General features: G+C 43.4%; 1 long non-coding RNA gene and 1 pseudogene across 2 annotated transcripts in view; one reads left to right on the top strand and one right to left on the bottom strand.

The window, feature by feature from the left end:
* The first annotated feature begins 101 nt into the window (after nucleotides 1-101).
* On the top strand, nucleotides 102-1362 carry LOC147580690 (uncharacterized). The gene is made up of 2 exons (XR_015250978.1): nucleotides 102-465; nucleotides 606-1362. It is a non-coding gene; the product is annotated as an uncharacterized LOC147580690 (long non-coding RNA).
* A 1451-nt stretch (nucleotides 1363-2813) lies between these two features.
* The window catches only part of LOC147580688 (protein numb homolog pseudogene), a 51840-nt pseudogene continuing 32952 nt past the window's right edge, over nucleotides 2814-21701 (bottom strand). The window contains exons 4-5 of the transcript XR_015250977.1: nucleotides 6286-7426; nucleotides 2814-5451 (exon numbers count right to left, since the gene is read on the bottom strand). The product of XR_015250977.1 is annotated as a protein numb homolog pseudogene (transcript). The remainder of the gene's footprint in view (nucleotides 5452-6285; nucleotides 7427-21701) is intronic.

Below are 21701 nucleotides of genomic sequence, written 5' to 3'. Positions count from 1 at the left end.
GGCCGCTGCGTCACACGCCCCTCGCCGGCGCCGCCCAGAACTCTCTGCGGCTGCGCACCGCGCGGGCCGCCACCATCTGCACAGAGCGGGGGGGGGGGGAGGGAAGGCTGGAGGCGGAGACTGTCCCGTGGTTACCAAGCAGAGAGGAAAGAAGGGAAGCAGGAGAGAGTATGAAGAAGCTTTCCAAAGGATGAGTCTTTGAAATTAAACTTCTTGGTTGACATTCCCGCCTCCAAGGAGAGTTTGAGAATAGAGACTCCCCTCCCGAGCAGCATGGAGTTTCCATGGGGCGTGGCAAGTTGCAACCCATACTCCCGCCGCCCCCTCCGTCTGGCTGTCCCAGCTCCTGAGTTGGCTCCTCGCCCCACCCGCTCACGGTCGTCATAAAGCCACGCCCTTCCCTCGCCCGCACAAAGCACCCGGATGGAGTCCCTCTTCCGGGGTCTCGGTCGGCCCCCGCGATAGGTCTGGCGGCGAGTCTGAGCTGAGCCAGCGAGCTGAGAGTTGGCGGAGGCGGGGGCGGAATGAGGGAGGAAAAGGGAAGTGTGATGGGAGGTCGGGGACGATCCCCGTTTCACCTCACTGTGCTTCACTTCTAACTACAGGGTCTGCGCGCAGGGTCGCAACTTGCAGCGAGAAGCTGACAACTCCTTTCCAGCGCCTGGAATGTCAGCCGCGCGCTGCGGAGAGCGTCTTCCACGGGTCCCACGTGGCTCCGTCCCCACCTCGCCACGTGCGCGGGCAGGGAGGGCGGTCCTCAGGCTCTGAGGAAGGTCACCGTTGGACGCCTTTGGAACGTGGCTGCTGTGACTTGGGAGAACGACAGTTGCACCTGTGGATCGTCCCCCGTTTCAGAATACAGTTTCCACTGGGATCCCCCAGGACCTGAGAGACCTAGTGCCCTATGTAGTTCACGGTCTTAGGAAAATAGGAAGAGGGTACTGTGGGACGTTTGCCGGTGAATCAAGGGCGTTGAGGCCCATTTTTCAGAGCTCTGATGTGCTGATAACGCAGTTATAAGTCGGTAATCAGCAAAAGTCAATGCTCGACAGAAGGAAAGCTACACTCCTTTATGAACTCTACTCAGTATGATGAAATTTAGAAGTCCCTCGGATTACTGCCCTTTACTTGGGAAAATCAAAATAGAGTACCTGCAATACCCTTTTTTTTTTTTACCCATGACCCAAAAGAATTATTTGTGAGCTACCATTCCATATAAATTCTTGTCCAGAACTGAAAGATGAAATTCCTGCTACTGCTTCCCTGATTGATTTTCACAATCACATACTGATAATTGTAAATCATCACTATTGAAGATTTAGGGTAGTTTATGACATTTAGTTACCAAAAAAAGATATTAAATTAACACTGGTTCATGTCTTTTTTCCCTACGAAGAACATTTTTTGTTAAAGCAGATTGTAAGTTAGGCTTTTTAAAATAATTTTTTTTAGTTTATTTATTTTGAGAGACAGAGCGAGCAGAGACAGAATCCCAAGCAGGCTCCATGCTGTCAATGTGGAGCCCAACTTGCCGCTCAAACTCACAAACCAGGGGCGCCTGGGTGGCGCAGTCGGTTAAGCGTCCGACTTCAGCCAGGTCACGATTTCGCGGTCCGTGAGTTCGAGCCCCGCGTCAGGCTCTGGGCTGATGGCTCAGAGCCTGGAGCCTGTTTCCCATTCTGTGTCTCCCTCTCTCTCTGCCCCTCCCCCGTTCATGCTCTGTCTCTCTCTGTCCCAAAAATAAATAAACGTTGAAAAAAAAAATTAAAAAAAAAAAACAAAAAACTCACAAACTGGGAGATCAGGACCTGAGTTGAAATCGAGAGTCAGAGGCTTAACCAACTGAGCCACCCAGCCGCCCCAGCAGATTATAAATCCTTATCAGTACAAATACATACAGCTCACATTTGATTGTAAAGCCAACATTCAAAAGTAAAAATGAGATGGGATCTCATGTTGTTACCAAAGGTCAAGTGGCTGCAACTGGCAACAGGATGCTCTGCTCTCCTCAAGTGAGCGGACAGACTCCCACACAGCTAATAAAACCAGATTCTCCACCCCCACAAATCTAAGAGACAAAACAAAACTCACCAAGACCCGCGTGACAAACCAACACGGTAACTCGTGCTCCCATGGATGGATATGATAATGTCACTGTCACCCTAGAGTTCAAACATAGAGGATTGACATAAAGAAACTGCAGCAGTCCATCAGGGCCAATACATATTCAAAGTGTATTTAGATTGACTCCATTAAAATAATGACATTAGGGGCACCTGGGTGGCTCAGTCAGTGGAGCGTCTGACATGGGCTCAGGTGATTATCTCCCGGTTTGTGGGTTCAAGCCCCGCATCAGGCTCCCCACTAACAGTACGGAGCCTGCTTGGAATTCTCTCTCTGCCCCTCCCCTGCCCACTTTCTCTTTCTCTCTTTCTCAAAAATAAATAAACTTTGTAAAAATAATAAAAAACAAAACAAAATAACGACATTAGAATTTCACCCCAGGTTGAAACCCAGGACAACACTGCTCTTTCTTTTCTTTACAACCAGCACCTAGTGACTGTATTTGTCACTCGCATGTGTTGCTGCAATGTGCTACTTACCACGAATGATACCAAATAAGCCAGAGATCTCATCTGCGACTCCCAACCTTCCCTCTCCCCACTTTGACAGGCATCACTGATAAATCAATCAGATGTACAGCTTCTTACAGGTAACCCTTTTACCTTTGGCAAGATCACTTACATTCGTACAACTTTTTAATATTGACAACTATTGAAAATATGTAAATGCATGAAAATAAGGATTTTGGCTTTTTTGATACAGATTTATGTTTATTCTTACTCAAAGTGGAAGCTCAACTTTACACCTACAATATACCTAAAGATACACCTAAAATCTGCTGGACAACTGCTGATGTGACTTCCTGGGAATCCTGGCAGCATAGCCTGCCTATCTCTTGTCCCCAGCCCAAGCGCAGGCCACCACGTTCTTGGGCTCTAAGACAGGCCAGCACTGAGGGGCGGCAGGCAAATGGCATGAAAAACAAAGGGAGATGGTTTTGCTTCCCCTACTGTTTCATACTCCAGTAAATGTGCTTTGAATACAGACTCCTGTCCGTATACTTCTGCCTCTCTGCTGTCCGAGATCTGTGAGGGACTGCAGGAGTAGGAGGTGGACAGAGGGCAACATTTCCTTGACTTCTTTAGCCTAACTGCAAGACAACTTTTCTCTAGAAATGTTCCTGCCCCTTTCTTTTCAAAAGCACCTTTCATAGAACCCTGTGCCTGGACAAGCTCCTTGGGACCCTTGGGATTAGTGGAAAGTAAACTGACAGGGAAGGCAAAGTTCCCTTTGCTCCTTTGACCTCTGCCCCTGCCCTTGTCTAGGTACACACAACATACATAAGCCATACAGACTGCTTAAAGTTCAATTTCAAACATCTTCTGTAAGTCACTGGAGGAAGGGTTGGTGGGTGAGGGGTTAGTACGCTGCCCAGACTTGCTTCCTAATGCAGCCCACTGGGTTTCGGAAGGATGCACTGGACAGGTGCCTGCAGGAACCTCCGTGTGCTCATCTCCTGAGGCCAACCCACCATCGTCTACACCGCTGAAAGCTACAGAACCGTTGGGGTGCTGAGCAGGAGGCTTAATGAAAGACTGGCAGTCTTGTAGGAAAGTAGGCTTGTCCCCTACTAAGGGAATGTCTGGGGCTTGACCGGGCTGGGAGGCTGATGGAGGTGGGCAGCCTGAGGGTAGCCCACAGTGTCATACACATTGGCTGCCATCGGGAGGGAGTGATGCCCATCACAGCCACATGAGGTGCCAGATAGGGCATCCCATTGGCCACAGGATAGGACTGGGCAGGGACAAAGGCTGGCTGCAGGGGTGGGACCAGACCACTGGCACAGGCTGGGAGGTGAGGAATGAGTTCCCTTGGAAAGGCGGTGCTGGCTGGGTGATGGCAGTGGGTGCGGGAGGCTGGAGAACTGACCGCAGAAGGGCAGCTGAGCCCGGACACTCTTGAACCCCTCTTCTAACCAGCAGTCCGCCGCAGGGGGAGTGTGTCTGTGAGCAGCCTGGATGAGACCTGGAGAGGCAGCACCTGAAGACTGACCGCCTCCGGCCCCGAGTGCGTGGCTGCAATTCCCCCGTGAACAGCATCAGGGCCCAGGGCTCCAGGGCTGGCTTCATTGCTGTGGCCACGAGGGCGGTGCGGGCTGGCTGAGCCGCAAGCCCACAGGAGGCCGAGTCAGGGCCACTCACTTGAAAGGCAGGAGATGGTGATGCTACCGCTGTCACTGGCGTGGTCACTGGGGCAGATGAGAAGGGACCCTCGCAGGGCATGCTCCATGAGCACAGGGAGCTGATGCTGTCTGCTTTCCACCACTCCGGCCCTTTCTGGACACCTTGGGTCTGTTTCATGATTGCTCTCATTCTGCGTGCTCGGTGGCTGTTGTGACACGGAATGACCCTTCTGTTGTACAAGTGGTCCGACTAGCATCAAAAGTAGCAGTCACCCCACATTCCTTCTCCGGCTTCTGCTTCCTCTCCTTCATGCTCAATCTTGCACCCATGACCTTGACAGCCATGGAGCAATGACAGATCAGCGCCAAGCAGTGCCATCACGACATATGTCAGAGAAGCCTCTATCAAGTTCCTACCTGGGACACAGGAAGTAACTTTTTCTATTGTCTGGTCAACTATGAGGTCCTTAGTATTTTCTTTTTTTTTTTTAATTTTTAAAGTTTATTTATTTTGAGAGAGACAGAGACAGTGTGTGGGGGGGGGCGAGAGAGAAAGAGAGAGAGAGAGAGAGAGAGAGAATCTCAAGCAGACTCTGCAGTGTCAGCACAGAGCCTGATGCGGGGCTCGATCTCACAAACCATGAGATCATGACTGGAGTCGAAATCAAGAGTGGATCGCTTAACCGACTGAGCCACCCAGGCACCCCTTAGTATTTTCATCCACAACTGGGGGTCCACCTGCTGAAACCCACAGGACCGCCTTCCAAAGAAGCCTTTGAAGAACTTCCTTTCAGCTTTCAATCTTTTAACAGCATCTTCACAGCTGTGCCTTCCTCTGGTCTCCTTAACTTCTATATGGCCAAGGTACTCAACCAGGAAGCTGCATTTTCCAGTACAAACCCCTTCTTCATCCGCCTGCCCCTGATGTGGACGACTGGCTTGTGGATCACAAACATCTTTCTTTCCCCTAAAACTTTGCTGTAGACTGTTTGTTTTAATTTTGACAACCCACTCTAGTCTTGGCTGTGTCCTTTACAAACTGTGTGACTTTGAACAAGTTTTGTAACTTTCCCAGGCCTCAGTTTCCTCATCTGTCTTCCAGAGGCGTCTGAAGATGGCCGGTACACCAATACTCCAATTGAGGGACGAGAAGGAAGATCTTGGGTCTCAACAGCAGCTGTGCTGGACGTCCGCCCTGGAAGAAGCTGCGGAAGCCCCAAATCTGCCGCTGCCCCCAACCAAGTCCAGTGTCACTGCCTCTTCCTTGGCCACCGGTAGCCACCAAGTGCCACCACCTCCCCCATGACAACAGGCCCCTGTCTTCTTGATCTGCCCCTGATTTGTACCCTTGATCACTTCCATAGATGAGTTTTTTAAATAACAGCTACAAGTATGATTGACGTAGCATAAATTCACCTAAAGTGTGCAATTCGATGGTTTTTAGTATTTTCACAGAGTTGTCTAATCACAATTTTAGGACGTTTTTGTCACCCAAATAAGAAACCCTGTGCCCATTAGCAGGTACTCCCCCTTATCATCTTCCTCAGTCTCAGGCAACCACTAATCTATCTTCTGTCTCTCCAGAGTTGCCTTCTCTTATGGTTCATATCAATGGAATCACACAATATGTGTCCTTTTGTGACTGGCTTCTAAGTGTAATGGTTCATTCATGTTCTGTTGTATTATATCTCAGTACTTAGTTCCTTTTTAGTGCTAAATAATAGTTCACTGCGTATTTCATATTTTTTATTGATGTAAAATTGGTATACGGCATTATGTAAGGTTCAGGTGTACAACATTATAACTCGATATTTGTATACACTACAAAGAGTCTAGTTACTGCCCTTCACCATACAGCTGAGCTCTTTACCCATTTCGTCCAACCCCCAACCCCTTTCCCTTCTGGCAACCACCACTCCATCCTCTATATCTGTGAATTTGTTTTCGTTTTGTTGGTTCGTTCGTTTGGTTTTTTAGATTCCACCTATAAGTGAAACCACACAGAATTTGTCCTCTTCCATCTGACTTACTTCACTTACCATAATACCCTCAAGGTCCATTCATGTCGTGGCCAATGGCTAGATTTCATCCTTTCTTATGGCTGAGTAATATTCCATCGTATGTATCTCCACCTCTTCTGTATCCACTCGTCTACGGACGGACACTTGGGCTACTTCCATATCGTGGCTCCTGTAAACAATGCTGCAGTGAACAGAGGAGTACAGAGATCTTTTCAAATTAGTGTTTCATATTCTTCAGATAAATCATCTTTTGTTTATCCACTCACCAGTTGATGGATATTTAAGGTTTTTTCCTGCTCTTTGGCTATGAATACTATTGCTATGAGCATTTGTATACAAGCTTTTGTGCAGACATGTGTTTCCAATTCTCTTTGGTGAGAAATGAATTCGCCTGGCAGTGACATCACTGGGGGGCAGATGTTAACTCTGTCTTTAACCATCTGAGAAACTGTCAGACTATTTTCCGAAGTGATGGCACCGCTTGACATTCCCACCAGCAGTGTCTGGGGACTCCTTCTCCACATCCTTGTCGTTATCTCTCTTTCTGATCATAGTTACCCTGGTGCATGTGAAGGGGTATTTCACGAGGGTTTTGATTTACCATTCCCTGATGATTAAGGGCGCTAAGCGTCCTTTCATGTGCTTTTGGTCATCTTTCTATTTTCTTTGTTGAAATTTCTACTCAGAGATTTTGCCCATTTTTTAGTTGGGTTGCATTTTTATTACTGAGGTGTATTAGATACATGATTTGCAAATATTTTCTCCCATCCTGTGAGCTGTCTTTTCTCTTTCTTGGTGCTGTTCCTTGAAACACAAACGTTTTAAAGTTTGATGCAGTTCACTTTATGTATTTTTTCTTTTGTTGTTGCTTGTGCTTTTGGTATCTTATCTAAGAAACCACTGAAAAGTTTTTACGCTTACCCCAATCATCAATCCTGAAAAACTAGGATGGAGGAGATGTCAAGGTAAAAAATGCAGTTTTCCATTTCAGCTACTATGCCATAGAACTGGAGATTCTTGGTCACAGCTGAACAAATCCTATGACCCTGTGTGCAGGGGGTCCATGTCTGGTCTCAGTGAGATGAGCCAAGAAATATCAGCAGTGTGCTCTGGGGGAAGAAAACACTTCTAGCTCAATCTTCTCTGCAATTTGGAAGGGCTGTAAAATGGGAAGGATAATCAAAGGAAAGAAATCTTTAAAATGCCATGACCATAATGTTCTGATGAAATTCAGATAAAAGTCAGCTAGGACTCAGTTAAAATTTAGCTTTAACTATGGGAAAACCACTCAATCACGTTAGAATTGGCTTCTTTGAGTTAGGCTGCTTCAAACAATGGGATTTGTGGAATGATGATGGTGGGCACCTTGATTAAAAATATCTGCTTCAGTGGGGCGCCTGGGTGGCTCAATGGGTTGAGGGTCCGACTCTTGGCATCAGTTCAGGTCGTGATCTCAGCAGGGTCGTGAGATAGAGCCCTGCGCTGGTCTCTGCACTAAGCCTGAGATTCTCTCTCTCTCCTCTGCCCCTCTCTCCTGCTCACTCTCTAAAAATAAATTTAAGAAGAAATTTTTTAATCTGCCTAATTTCCCCTTGGAGGGTTTAAATTGCATTAGAGGGTTAAATTTACATTAGATACATTGTATAACATTTTCTTAGTTGAAAAGCAGGTGCCATCCCAGTTTACATTTTTAATAAAATGACACTTTTTGAAGATTCTGTGCCAGCCTCCTCCCGGAAGAAACAGAATCCAGGGGGCTCCAAGGCTAACCTCCTCCAAGCCAACTCCTGCACGTTCAGTCCAAGTTAGGAAATGATTACTCAAGTGAATGCTTACATTGCCTAAATATATGACAACAAGAAAGCCAATAAAGTATTTAACAATTGTTTACTATTCTAAAAAGAACCAAAGAATTTCCCTTTAAGATATACATTGTCTACACACACATTCTTTTCTCTTAGAAAAATCTGGTTTTCTCAACAGCTCTCCTCATATTTATGGTCAGCAAGCATGCTAGATTTTTCAGGAATTCTCAAATATTTTATTCCTTCATAGTGCTATTTAGTTTATCAGATATGGTCTTGACTGTTGGTCATATTTATTATATAAAAATTAATCAGCACAATAAACATCTACACAGGACAAGTTTATGCTTAGACAATCCAGGCCTGGAGAATTAGCTCTATAGTTTGATCGTATATGCAACAGCACAGGGAACCTGGTCTCCTAAATTCAACCATACAGGCTTATCATTTAAGGTATGTGTGATAACAAGGGATTTAATAATAAAATCTCACAGTCCAACAGGGATTATTCAAGGCACATACAGCCCTTCCGTCCACAATAGAGTCATACGGTCACTAAACAAACGTGATATAAATTTTTTTTTTAACTTTTTAAATTATTTTTGCGACACAGAGAGAGACAGAGCATGAATGGGGTAGGAGCAGAGAGAGAGGGAGACACAGAATCTGAAGGAGGCTCCAGGCTCTGACCTGTCAGCACAGAGCCTGACGTGGGGCTTGAACCACAAACTGTGAGGTCATGACCTGAGCCGAAGTCAGATGCTTAACCGACTGAGCCACCCAGGCGCCCCTAAACAAACATGATGTAAAAAGGAGAAAGAAACTATGTTTTGAGGTCTTCGCTGGGGTAGCAGTAAGTTGATGAATTTCTCCTCTAGTCCTGGCCTCATTTCATGGGGGCCCAAGCTGTGGAAGCCAGTACTCATTTGCTGACTGATAGTGGACTATTTATTTCCTGAAGGCCCAAGGGAAGCCATAGGCTTAGAAAATGAGATTTGGCCAGATAACCTGCATTGTCCCCAAGTTTAGAACATGGTTAAGAATCCAAGGAATATGCATGTGAATACTCACATGGCTCCATGGATTTTCTTCATTTTTTAGCCTTTTTTCATTCCCCACTCTCTTTCTTTCTAACTTTCCTTTTTTGTTTTCTATTTCTCAGGCTTTATGCCTACCAGTACTATCCAAAAATCATTTGTTTATATTTTGGGTTAATTTATTTGTTTATATTTTGGGTTAAATACATACAAACTGCTATGCAAACTAATCTGCTGATACCATTTGAGAAGGAATTTTTTACCCATTTTCTTTGCCTGTTGGTCTCAATGTGCAAAAGAAAAAGCAAATGCCATCAGGAACACTTTTATTCAGTTTTCCTTGAAGCCTGCTTCCTATGGACTTTTGCCTCTTGACTATTCCTTAATTTCATTTCAAAGGTCTTTCTTGATTCCGTATGTCACTCTTACAATTCCAAATGTTATTACTAACTGTTCCATTTAATGTGTATATAAAGGTTATAGTAGTTAATTGGAAAAACCTGGCTTCTGACACTTTTGCATCATCACTTAGAAATAAAATAGTTAAGTACTATGAGGAGTTTGCTCCATTCATTCTACCCTAATCCTGCATACAAAGAACTTAGGGTAAACATGAGCAGTTACCCTATCAAGAAATACTGAAATATTAGGAGTTTCTTTTCCTTCCTTCTCAGAACACATTTCACCTGTATTCCACAAAGATTCAGTGTTAAAAAGGAAATGGAAGAGATCTATACATGTATAATAATGTCTTCCACAGGTAAGATAACCTTATCTATATTCACACAAGTATACTATAATTATGGAAGTCCACAAATTCTTTGTCCAGTAATAAAATAGTAAAATAATGTGCATGTGTCTGTAAAATCCCACAAGCAAATACATAGATGTGTAAGTGTACAGAGTACGAGGATATTTTTTCATTTGAATATTGCATTAATTATCTACTTCTGAATAGCAAATTACTCCCAAATTTAGTGTTAAAACAACAAATTTCGGGTGACTGGTGACTCAGTCAGTTAAGCATCAGACTCTTGATCTCGGCTCAGGTCACGATCTCACGGTTCGAGTTGGAGCCCCACATTGGGATCTGAGCTGACAGCGTGGAGCCTGCTTGGGACTCACTCACTCTCTCTCTCTCTCTCTCTCTCTCTCTCTCTCTCTCTGTCTCTCTCTCTTTCTCTCTGCCCCTCCCTCTCTCTCTCAAAATAAATAAACATTTAAAAAACTAAAATAAAAAAACAAATGTTTATTATCTTATAATTTCTTCTAAGTCAGGTCTTCAGGAGTAGCTTACCTGGGTGATTTGGGCTCAGAGCACTCATGTAGTCAACACCTTGGCTGAGGCTGCAATCATCTGAGGGCTTGACCCACATAACTGTTGTCAGGAGGCCTCGTTTTCTCACCATGTGGCTTCTCCCTAAGGCTTCAAGTGCCCTTGGAACATGGTAGTGGCTTCTCCCAGAGTGAGTGGTCTCAGAAAGAGGCAGATGGGAGTCACACGATCTTTAATGACCCAAACGTGGAAGTCACACTCCATTACTTCCACATTGGTTACACAAGTCAGCCCTGCTCAGTGTGGGAAGGAAGTGCACAGAGATGTGAATAGCCTTGTGTTCAGGGTTGGGGATCACCACTGCCATCTTGGAAGCTAGCTAGCTAGCTACTATATCTTTTGTGTTGTGTACAAAACAGGAAGTGGCCATAAAAGGACACTTATCAAAGACTTTCAGTTCTATCATAGTTAGGATAGCCTAGGTCAGAGGTCAACAAGCTTTTTCTTTTTTTTTTTTTTTTTTAAATTTTTTTTTTTTTTTACCGTTTATTTATTTTTGAGACAGAGAGAGACAGAGCATGAACGGGGGAGGGTCAGAGAGAGGGAGACACAGAATCCGAAGCAGGCTCCAGGCTCTGAGCGGTCAGCACAGAGCCTGACGCGGGGCTCGAACTCACGGACCGCGAGATCATGACCTGGGCCGAAGTCGGCCGCTTAACCGACTGAGCCACCCAGGCGCCCCAACAAGCTTTTTCTTAAAGAGGGATAGTAAATATTTTCAGCTGGCAGGCCATATGGTCTCTGTTGTAATTAGTCAATTCAGTTGTAGCATGAACGCAGACACAGACAACACAGAAACAAGTGTCTTCCCTGTGTTCCAGTAAAATTTTATCAAAATAGGCAACTGGCCCGCAGGTGGTGGTTTGATGAGCCTGAACAGCAATCATTTATATTCAGTGGCTTAAACAACAAAGGTCTGTCTCTCACTCACACTCTTTCCATCACAGATCTGCACACAGACCGTTCACTATGTACTTTCAGGAATTCAGAATTATGGAGTATCACATGTTTCCATGATCACTTAGGCAGAAATCAGGAATATGGCAAATCCCTCACTGGCTTTTAAAGTTTCCACCTGAAAGTGACACCACATTCACTCTCATTTCTTTGGCCAAAGCAAGTCACATGGCTACCCCTAACTTCACTGGATCAAGGCAGGACAAAACTACCATGTGCCCAGAAGGGTAGGGAAGCAGATATACTTAGTGAACAGTGGTAATTACTACCAGAAGCACATTATTTCTTATTATTTGTTCTTTTTCTACCACTAGACAACTTTCCTTTTTAATTGAAGATGACATTGTTAGCAGTGTTACAGAAATTTAAATCTATAAATAATCTATTTTAATTTATTTTTAACTTGTTTATTATTTTTATTTTAGACAGAGAGAGCAAGCAGGGGAAACAGGCAAAAGGAGGAGGGGAGAGAGAGAGAGAGAGAGAGAGAGAGAGAGAGAGAGCAAGAATCCCAAACAGCCTTCACGCTCAGCATGGAGCCCAATGAAGGGTTTGATCCCACAAGGCTGGGACCATGACCTGAGCTAAAATCAAGTCAGATGCTTAGCCCACTAAGCCACCCAGGTGCCCCTAAAGTCTATTTTTAAATCACCTTTTGCTATTTTGCTTTTCCCAAACCCCTCTGACCTCAATTGCTTCAATTTTGGTGGACCTGTCTATTGCCATGGCTTTGAGCAGACATTTATGCTATGTAACTTAATATAGTTATATATTAACTTAGTGCAGAAAAATCAGCATTTCTTTTGCCTGAAACAGAACATCCCCAATTCAGCTTTCAATTAAAAGACTCATGTCTTACTGTTTCCAGAAGAAAGAAATATAAGCTATTATCTATCTTCTTTCTTGCAAATAGTAGGGAAGCTGATCAATTACAAATACTTATTGAATACCTATTAAAATGCATACTGTGCTGCGTGTTTTGAAGGACAGAGAAAACTAAATGCTTGTCCCGAAGACTTTTTAATAGTTACCAACATAATAATAAACATTTGAAATGAGAGTGACCAATACTACACTGTCTAATTAAGAGCTGAATTGTGAACAAGAGGCATTGAGTTGAGTAACAGTAAGATAAAAGGAAGGCCAATCAAAGGTACTTTAAATAGATGGGATTCATGGAGGAAGGACGTTCAAATTAGCTTCAGGAGTTGGGAAGAATTTCACTAGGTTAAGGTGGGAGAAAAGAGGGATGAGAAGAAGAAAGTTTCTGGAAAAAGGAACACAATAACCGAGGGCATGAAAGTGGATGCTAGCTAGTCTGGCATAGCCATGAGAAAGTAAAGATGTGGACCCAAATCCAATGAAAGATGCCATTCAGAAAGAGCAGGAGGGGCACCTGGGTGGCTCAGTCAGTTAAGCGTCTGACTTCGGCTCAGGTCATGATCTTGCGGTTTGTGAGTTCAAGCCCCGCGTCAGGCTCTGTGCCTGGAGCCTGCTTCAGATTCTGTGTCTGCCCTTCCCCTGCTCATGTTCTGTCTCTCTCTGTCTCTCAATAATAAATAAACATTAAAAAAATAATTAAAAAAAAAAGAGCAGGAAATAATTTGAAAGATAGAATGAAGCTTTAGTTTTATTATTATTTTTTAATTTTTTTAATGTTTATTTATTTTAAGGAAAGAGAGACAGAGCGTGAACAGGGGAGGGGCAGAGAGAGAGGGAGACACAGAATCCAACAGGTCCCAGGTTCCAAGCTGTCAGCACAGATCCCAACATGGGGCTCAAACTCAGAAACCATGAGATCATGACCTGAGTTGTAGTCAGTCGCTTAACTGACTGAGCCACCTAGGCGCCCTGAAGCTTTAGTTTTAAATGGCAGCCTGAGCACATCCATTTGTCTCCCCTCCCTTACAACACACAATTAAAAATAACTACATGTGTGTGTGTGTGTGTGTGTGTGTGTGTGTGTCTGTGTGTGTATATATATATATATATATTTTTTTTTTTAAATGAAGAAATCCAGGGACACCTGGGTGACTCAGTTGGTTAAGGTTGTGGCCCTTGGTTTCAGCTCAGGCCATTATTTCAGGGTTCATGAGACAGAGCCCACATCAGGCTCTACACTGAGTGCAGAGCCTGCTTGGGATTCTCTCTCTCTCTCTCTCTCTCTCTCTCTCTCTCTCTCTCTCTTTCTCTGCCCCTCCCTCCTTGCCTCTTTCTCGCTCTCTCTCAAAATAAGTAAATAAACTTTAAAAAACATAAATAAATAGATAGATAAATTTCTCATCTCGTGAGAAATGAGAAAAGAACAATCAGCAGACAATAGCTTTTATACAATACTGATGAACCAATACTAGGGGGGTGAGTGGTAGCGGCCCAGCAAAGCCCTCCTCTCTCTGGCTCTCCATTTTTTCATTGTAACAGGAAGTCTTCCTATGTAGCAAGCTCTGCTCATGAACACAGAACTTCCTGTCAGCCTCTTCTGGTTTCTGAGTAATTAGCTAGCAGGAAAACCACCCTATATGCAATAGTAGAGGAAACACATCTAGAAAAAAATCAGCTTATTTTGTTTTTTTTTAAAACTATAAAAAGCATCCCCCACATCACTGGGCACAGGAGGGAAATCAGCTACATAAGAAAGAAAGAAAAAAAAAAACAGAAGAAGCAAAAATAAATCTGACCTCACAAGAACCAATTTAAGTAACAGAAAAATAAATTTTCAAGCCTCTAATTAATATTTTTGGAGATATTCTAGATATAATAAATACCTAAAGTAAAAACAAGATGTTATAAAGAAGGAACAGTTAGAGAACAAGAAAAAGTACTTGGAAATTAAAAATATGCTTGCCACACTTTAATTATTTCTAGAAAGGTAGAAATATAACATGAGAAAAATGAGAAAGACAAAAAATAAAGAGAAAATATAAAAGACCTGGAGGTCTAATCCAGGTCCACAATACAACCAAAATGTGTTCTAGAAAGAGAGCCCAGAGAAAATGCAAGGGTAGAAGTTATGATAGAAATCACTGAAGAAAATCTACCAAAGCTAAGATCGCTATGAATCTTCAGATCGAAAGAAGATACTGAGAGGTTGGCAGGATAATATTAGATGTACTAAGGAAAAAAGAAGATCCAAAAAGCACTTAGAGAGGGAAGAAATAAGTCACCTTCAAGGGAATAAAAATCAGACTTGCAGCAGGCAATCTGCAATTATTAGATATCAGAAAACATTAGAATTTTTGTTAATGTCTTAAAACAACTGGATATCCATAGGGGAAAAAGAAGAATCCTGATCCCTACCTCAAACCATACACAAAAACCGAGATGAATTCTTGACTAAACATAATAACTAAAACAAAAAGATGGAAGAGGGGTGCCTGGGTGGCTCAGTTGGTTGAGCGTTTGACTTTGGCTCAGGTCATGATCTCATGGTTCATGAGTTTGAGCCCCGCATCAGGCTCTGTTCTGACAACTCAGAGCCTGGAGCCTGCTTTGGATTCTGTGTCTCCCCCTCTCTCTGTCTCTCCCCTGCGCATACCCTCTCTGTCTTTCAAAAATAAATAAAAAACATTTAAAAAAATATGGAAGAAAACACAGAAGAATATCTTCATGACTTGGGGTAGGAAGGACGCTGAAAGCAAAAAACATAAAAGGAAGAAATGATAAATTCATCAAGTTTTAAATAGTTCTGTTTCTTATAAATACATTTATAAGACAATGTATTGTTTGGAAAAAATACTTAAAAAACATACTCGAGAAAGCTCAAAATCCAGAATATATAAAGAACCCTGCCAACAACAAAAAAAGAGCTGTACAGTTCAAAAAAGATAATCTGATGCAGCTCTCTCTTGAGCTCGGCTGGTCTCCTATTTTGAGAGTGCACTTTTTGCTTTAATAAACTTTCCCACTTGTGTTTAAAAAAAAAGATAATTCATGTTTTTAAGTGACTGAAAGATTTAATCAAATACTACCTAAAGGAAAATACACAAATCGCACATGAAAAACTGCTCAAAATCATTAGAAATTAGGAATTAAAAACTAAAATCAAAATGAAGTACTACTATATGACCAATATGACTGAAATTGGGAAGACTGACAACAAATGTTGGCAAGGGCTGTGGAGCAACCAGAACTCTCATGCTTTATTGGAAGGCTGTAAAATAAGATGATCATTCCGGCAGAAGATCTGGCAAGGTCCTCAAAAAATGAAACCTGCAGCTACTCTATGACTTCACATCTCCACTCCTAGCACTTTGTCCAAGAAAAATGGAAACTGTGCCTACAAAAAGATGTGTGCAGGGGCGTCTGGGTGGCTCAGTCGGTTGAGTATCTGACTCTTGGTTTCAGCTCAGGTCAAGATCCCAGGGTCACAGGACTGAGCCCTGCGGTGGGCTCTGTGCCAAGCATGGAGCCTGCTTCAGATTCTCTCTCTTCCTCTGCCCCTCTCTCCTCCACTTGCACGTGCTCTCTCTCTCTCTCTCTCTCTCTAAAACAAAAAACCAAACCAGAACAAAACAAAACACAAAAGATGTGTGCAAGAATGTGTGTAGCAGCTGTATTCACAATAGCTGAAAACTAGAAACAGTCCCCATGTATTTATCAGTAGAAAAATGGATAAATAAACGGTGGTATAGCTATACAATGAAAGGAATGCAGACAACAACATGTGTAAAACAAGTGTAAAAACATTATGCTGAGTGAAAGAATCCTTACACAAAAGTGCGACTGCTGTATGCGTCCCTCTACAGGAAGTCCTACACAGGCATGAGAAAAACAAAATTCAGAACAGAGGTTACCTCTGCAAGGGGGCAGGTGCAGGCATTTCCTGGGAAGGGACACGAGGGAAGATGCAATGTTCTATATCTTGATATGGGTTTGGGTTTCAGTGTCAAAACTCACTGAACGGTACACTTCAAATTTCTGCATTTTGTTGTATAAAAATTTTAGCTCAAATGAAAAAAAATTGTAAACAAATATCAAACCGAATTGAGTATCGGTAATGATCTGCACGCTGAAGTGTCTGAGAGTGAAGGGCAGCGATGTCTGTGACTTACTTTGAAATGCCTAGAAAATAAGATGGATGGATAGATGAGCAGAGGGATGGATACGTGGAAAGGTATTTAATAAAGGAAATATAATGTTAATTGTAGAATCTAAGTGACAGATCTATGGGCATTCAGTATAAAACTCTTCCAATTTTTCTGTACTTTCAATTTCTTTTCATAATGTGGGGATAAAAGAAAATAATGAGATATTACTGTCAATATTTTGGAAGAAAATTATAAACCTAGAATTTTATGTACAGCTGTCAATCAAGCTATTGATAAAGCTATTTTCAGTTTTGCAAGGGATAATGTGATTTTTTTGCCTATTTAGAATCTCTTAGGACACCATCCCTTCCTCATCCCTGGGGTAGGGTCATCTGACCTCCCAACATTCAGGGCGGGCATGCGACTCAAATTTGGCCAAATAAGCGTACTTCATGCCCTGGGCCACAGTGATTGTTCAGAGATGAGCCAAGCAAAGTCCTTCAGAGGTATTTTACTGGAACCATCAGTAAAGTAGTTTTCATTTTTGCTAGGATCACAATCTGTGAAGAAGACTTGAGCCTGGAGAGATGTTGGAAACTACTTTGTCAGCACATGAGGTAAGCTTGCAGGAGAATGAAGCTGACACAGAAGGAAACAAAGGCAGAGCACGAAGAGAAAGAAACAAGGCAGTGATGACAATGTTTGAGTTCCTGGATTCATTTTGGACCATAACTTCCTCTCACCGTAGATTGTGGTGGAGAAAATATATATATATATTTTTTGGTAGGCTCCATGCCCAGCATGGAGCCCAACATGGAGCTTGAACTCATGACCCCTGAGATCAAGATCTGACCGGAGATCAAGAGTCCAACATTTAACTGACTGAGTCACCAGGTGCCCCACAGTAGAGAAAATATTAATAATATAGTGAGAAAATCATGTTTTCCCCTTGTAGTGTGTCGAATAGTAGCCCCCTAAAATTCATGCCCACATGGAATCTCAAAATGTAACATTATTTGGGCATGGGGTCTTTGCAGACATAATTAGTGAAGGATCTGGAGATGAAAGCAGCCTGCATTTAGCGGGGCCCTTATAGGAAGAGGAGAGGACACACACAGAGTCACAGGAAGGAGAGAGAGGCAGCGATCGGAGTATCGAGGCTGCAAGGCAAGGAATGCCAGGATTACTGGAGCCACCAGAAGCTAGAAAGAAGGAAGGCTCTTCCCTAGGGCCCAGGGAGAGCATGATCCGGCCGACGCGGACTTCCAGCCTCCAGAACGGTAGGACAGCAGCCCTAGGAAACTAGCATACTTCTCAATAAGGAAAAAATAAATTACAAATGCTAAGAGCAAAATGTCCAAATGTGAAGGAAACTAAAATGTGGCAAGATTTTTGAGCAACAGGTAGAATGAAAGAAAAGAGGATGTATTTGTACAGATGTTCAGAGCATATTATTTTGAACAGTCCAGGGATGGTTAACAATGGATGTTACAGGCAGAATTTCCTCTGGCACAATATTTACATAGTCATAATAACGTAAGCCCTGTGTATTGACATCACACTTTTAGAATAAACCTATACGCATATAGCTCTTGGATACTGTCATGCACAGATTAGAAATGCAATCACCCTTAACAATGTGAGATTAAAGATCTACCTGACAGAAGCCGTTGGTAGAGCGTGCGACTCTTGATCTCGGGGTTGTGAGTTCGAGCCCCACAATGGGTTTAGAGTTTACATAAAAAATAACAATAAAAGTAATAATAGAATTATCCTCAATAAAAAAAATTCTTAAAAAAGAAGTTGAAAAGTGAAAAGAGAGGGAGAAATGGAAGAGCAAGGGCACTCGTAACCTCATTTTACTTTGTGAGGAATTAAGAAATACTCTCAAATGTTGATGGCAAGAAAAAAGTTCAGGACCAAAAATAATTTATAACTATCAAAAACTGGGCGGTGGGATGAGGCAAGGTGGTATGGGGTAGTGCCTCTGAGCCTAATTCTTATCCTTCATAAACAGTAGAATGTCTAGGGGCGCCTGGGCAGTTCAGTCAGTTGAGCATCTGACTTTGGCTCAGGTCATGATCTCACAGTTGATGGGTTCGAGCCCCGCATCAGGCTCTGTGCTGACAGCTCGGGGCCCGGAGCCTGCTTTGGATTGTGTGTCTCCTCTCTCTACCCCTCCTCCACTCACACTCTGTTTTTCTCAAAAATTAATAAGAACGTAGAGGGGCGCCTGGGTGGCGCAGTCGGTTAAGCGTCCGACTTCAGCCAGGTCATGATCTCGCGGTCCGTGAGTTCGAGCCCCGCGTCAGGCTCTGGGCTGATGGCTCAGAGCCTGGAGCCTGTTTCCGATTCTGTGTCTCCCTCTCTCTCTGCCCCTCCCCCGTTCATGCTCTGTCTCTCTCTGTCCCAAAAATAAATAAACGTTAAAAAAAAAAAAAAAAAAAAAAGAACGTAGAAAACATTGTTTAAAAAAGGTAGAATGTCTAAACTGGTAGATACAATTCAATATTGCACAATATTATTATTGCATAATATTAAATAATATTGTATAATATTATTATTTAGGATTATGGAATAACCAGCATGGCAAGAAAAAAGAGATATGGTGGAAAGTAATTTTCTCAAGCATATTCTAGATCAAAGAAACTACATGAAGCCTACATCTGGGCATTGGGCCTGCGTTTAGGGCTGAGGGCTGTTTTTTTTTGTTTTTTTTTTTTTTTTAATATTATCATTTCTATTTTTTTATGTACGATTGGCTTTGGTAAAAATGCCAACAGATGAGGTGGATCAGATTATAGAGGGCCTTATAAAGATGAGGCAGGAAAATTTTTTACTAGATTAAGGCCTGACAACGGCACTTGGGAATGGTGGTAAAGAGATCGATTTAGTATTTAATAGGAAAAGTCCAGAAGACTAAATGTCTGGGTAGAAGATAGAAGTCAGTCAAGAAGACAGTAAAGTTTTTGGCCTGGGTGACAGTAATGGATTGAATTACCCTCCTCCCCATTTTTATGTGAAAGCCCTAACTCCAGTACTTCAGAAGGTGTCTGCGTTTGGAGAGAAGGCCCTCAGAGGCACAACTGAGGTTAAATGAGGTCATTGGGGTGGGCTCTAATCCAGTATGACTGGTGTCCCTCTAAGAGGAGAGAGAGGACATCAGGGATGCATGTGGACAGAAAAGGCCATGTGAGGGAGGACACAGCAAGAAGGTGGCCATCTGCAAGCCAACTGGAGGCCTCAGGAGAAACCAGACCTGCCAGCACCTTAATCTTGGACTTCTAGTTTCTTCCAGAACTGTAAGAAAGTAAATTTCGGTTGTTTAAGACACCTTAAATGTCGTTTCTGTGGGTTCTTTTTTTTTTTATTGTTGCTGTTGTTGTTGTGGTTATGACAGTCCTATTAATGAGGTTTAGGGGTGATGGTGGGGTTCATGGGGTTCAGAGCTGATGGCCAAGAAAGAATTGTTGAAGATGTCTTTGGTACAAAAAGGTGATTTTATTGAAGCACGGGGACAGGACCCATGGGCAGGAAGAGCTACACTGTAAGTGTGGGGGTGACCAGTTTATGGAATTGGAGGAGACAAAGTCAAGAAAGAGTTTCCAAAGACACGTTGACATTCTAAAGACTTACTGGAGGCCCAGCTATGGTCAAGCTAAGGTTGTTTTTTCCTCTAGCAAAGCATTAACATAAGACTAGGGAATTCAGGCTGTTGATGGGATCACCTTTTTCTAGTAAACTGGTGGAGACACTTACCAGTTAACCGTTTGTTTTTTTGTGCTTTCCTGTTTTCGGGTAGCTGGGAGTGTCCAAGGAGTAACATACATGTCCCACCTTGGTGGGGGGGGGGTGCCGTGAGCCTGCACTTTGCCCTCAGCTAGCCCCATGCTCCTTCATCTCTATCAAACTAACACAGGGACAAAATGACCATGCCATGACCAAAGGCAGGGCAATGGGGAGGAGGAGCCAGTTTGGGAAAGGAGATAGGTCCAAATTACAGTAGCAGTGAAATACCAAGAGTAGATGAACAGTGGACACTGAGGGGCTAACGTGTAAGTGAGAAAGCAGCACAGGCCTTTCTGGCACCGACGGAATAGCTGTAGGAAAGATGCTGCGTGTTAGAGTGAAAGAGGAAAGACCGACTAGAGTGCCAAGGGTTGAAAAAGGGAGTACCCAGTAAAGGGGTGGCAAGAGGGATAGAAGTAATAAGAGAGGAGGAATTGCTAGCAAACAGAATGAAAGCCAAGGAAGAGAGAGAGCATTTGAGGCAGGAGAAATCATTTGTGTGTGTGTGTATGTGTGCGTGTATGTGTGTGTTTAATGTACCAGAGAGGTCAAGAGATTGAGAAACCAGAAAAGAATAATGGATTTAGCTAAAAAGAGGTCATTGTTGACCTTATAAGAGAACAGCGTCAGTGTAGCTGTGGGGAAGGAAACCGACTGCCAAATATGCAGCAGGAGAGACTATGGACAGAGGGAGGCTCAGGAGATGCGGGAAGAAACAGCACTGTGGGGGGTGGGTGTGTGGGGTGACTACCCAGAGCCCCGCTGCAGTAAACAGGGAAGAAAGTGGTGAGGTGGCTCCCAGAAAAGCTGGGAGCACGAAGAATGAATCTGTTTTAGAAAGGAGGGACAGAGAGCCAGTGGGGAAGAGGCCCTGGAGATTTTGGAACTAGGAGTTAAGACAGTCGTAGAAGCTTGAGCCTGATTAGGAAGTCAATGAATGCGAGGGAAAGGGAGGGAGGAGGGGCCTCGGGGAAGGGAAGAAAGTCTACTGGAGAGATTGTGGGTTTAATAGAAGTCACTAAAAAATCAGCAAGAGGTGGGACGCCTGGGTGGCTCAGTCAGTTAAGCGTCCGACTTCGGCTCAGGTCATGATCTCAGGGTTCGTGGGTTCAAGCCCCGCATCGGGCTCCGTGCTGACAGCACGGAGCCTGGAGCCCTGTTCGGATTCTGTGTCTCCCTCTCTCTCTGCCCCTCCCCCACTGGCGCTCTGTCTCAAAAATAAATAAATATTAAAAAAAAAAAAAAAAAAAGCAATCATTGAGAGATACCAAGCGGGAGGAACACTCAATGTGTTCCTATAGGAGCTTAAAGCATTCATACAAGCAAGGAATTAAGGGCTGTCTGGAGCAGTTTACACCCTTAGTGTGACCTCAAGAAGCTCCTCCCTGAATCACCTTCTGTTATTGCACGGCTATTTCCAGTGTTCCGGGATTCCATCCCACAAGCCCAAGGCCATTTATATACACTCCAGGGCCAGGAAGAT

This window comes from Puma concolor, chromosome B2, assembly GCF_028749965.1.
Source record: "Puma concolor isolate L17-30 chromosome B2, mPumCon1.1.hap2, whole genome shotgun sequence".
NCBI classification, from domain to species: Eukaryota; Metazoa; Chordata; class Mammalia; order Carnivora; family Felidae; genus Puma; species Puma concolor.
The sequence above is the reverse complement of the archived record's forward strand: the minus strand, read 5'-3'. Positions and strand labels throughout refer to the sequence as shown.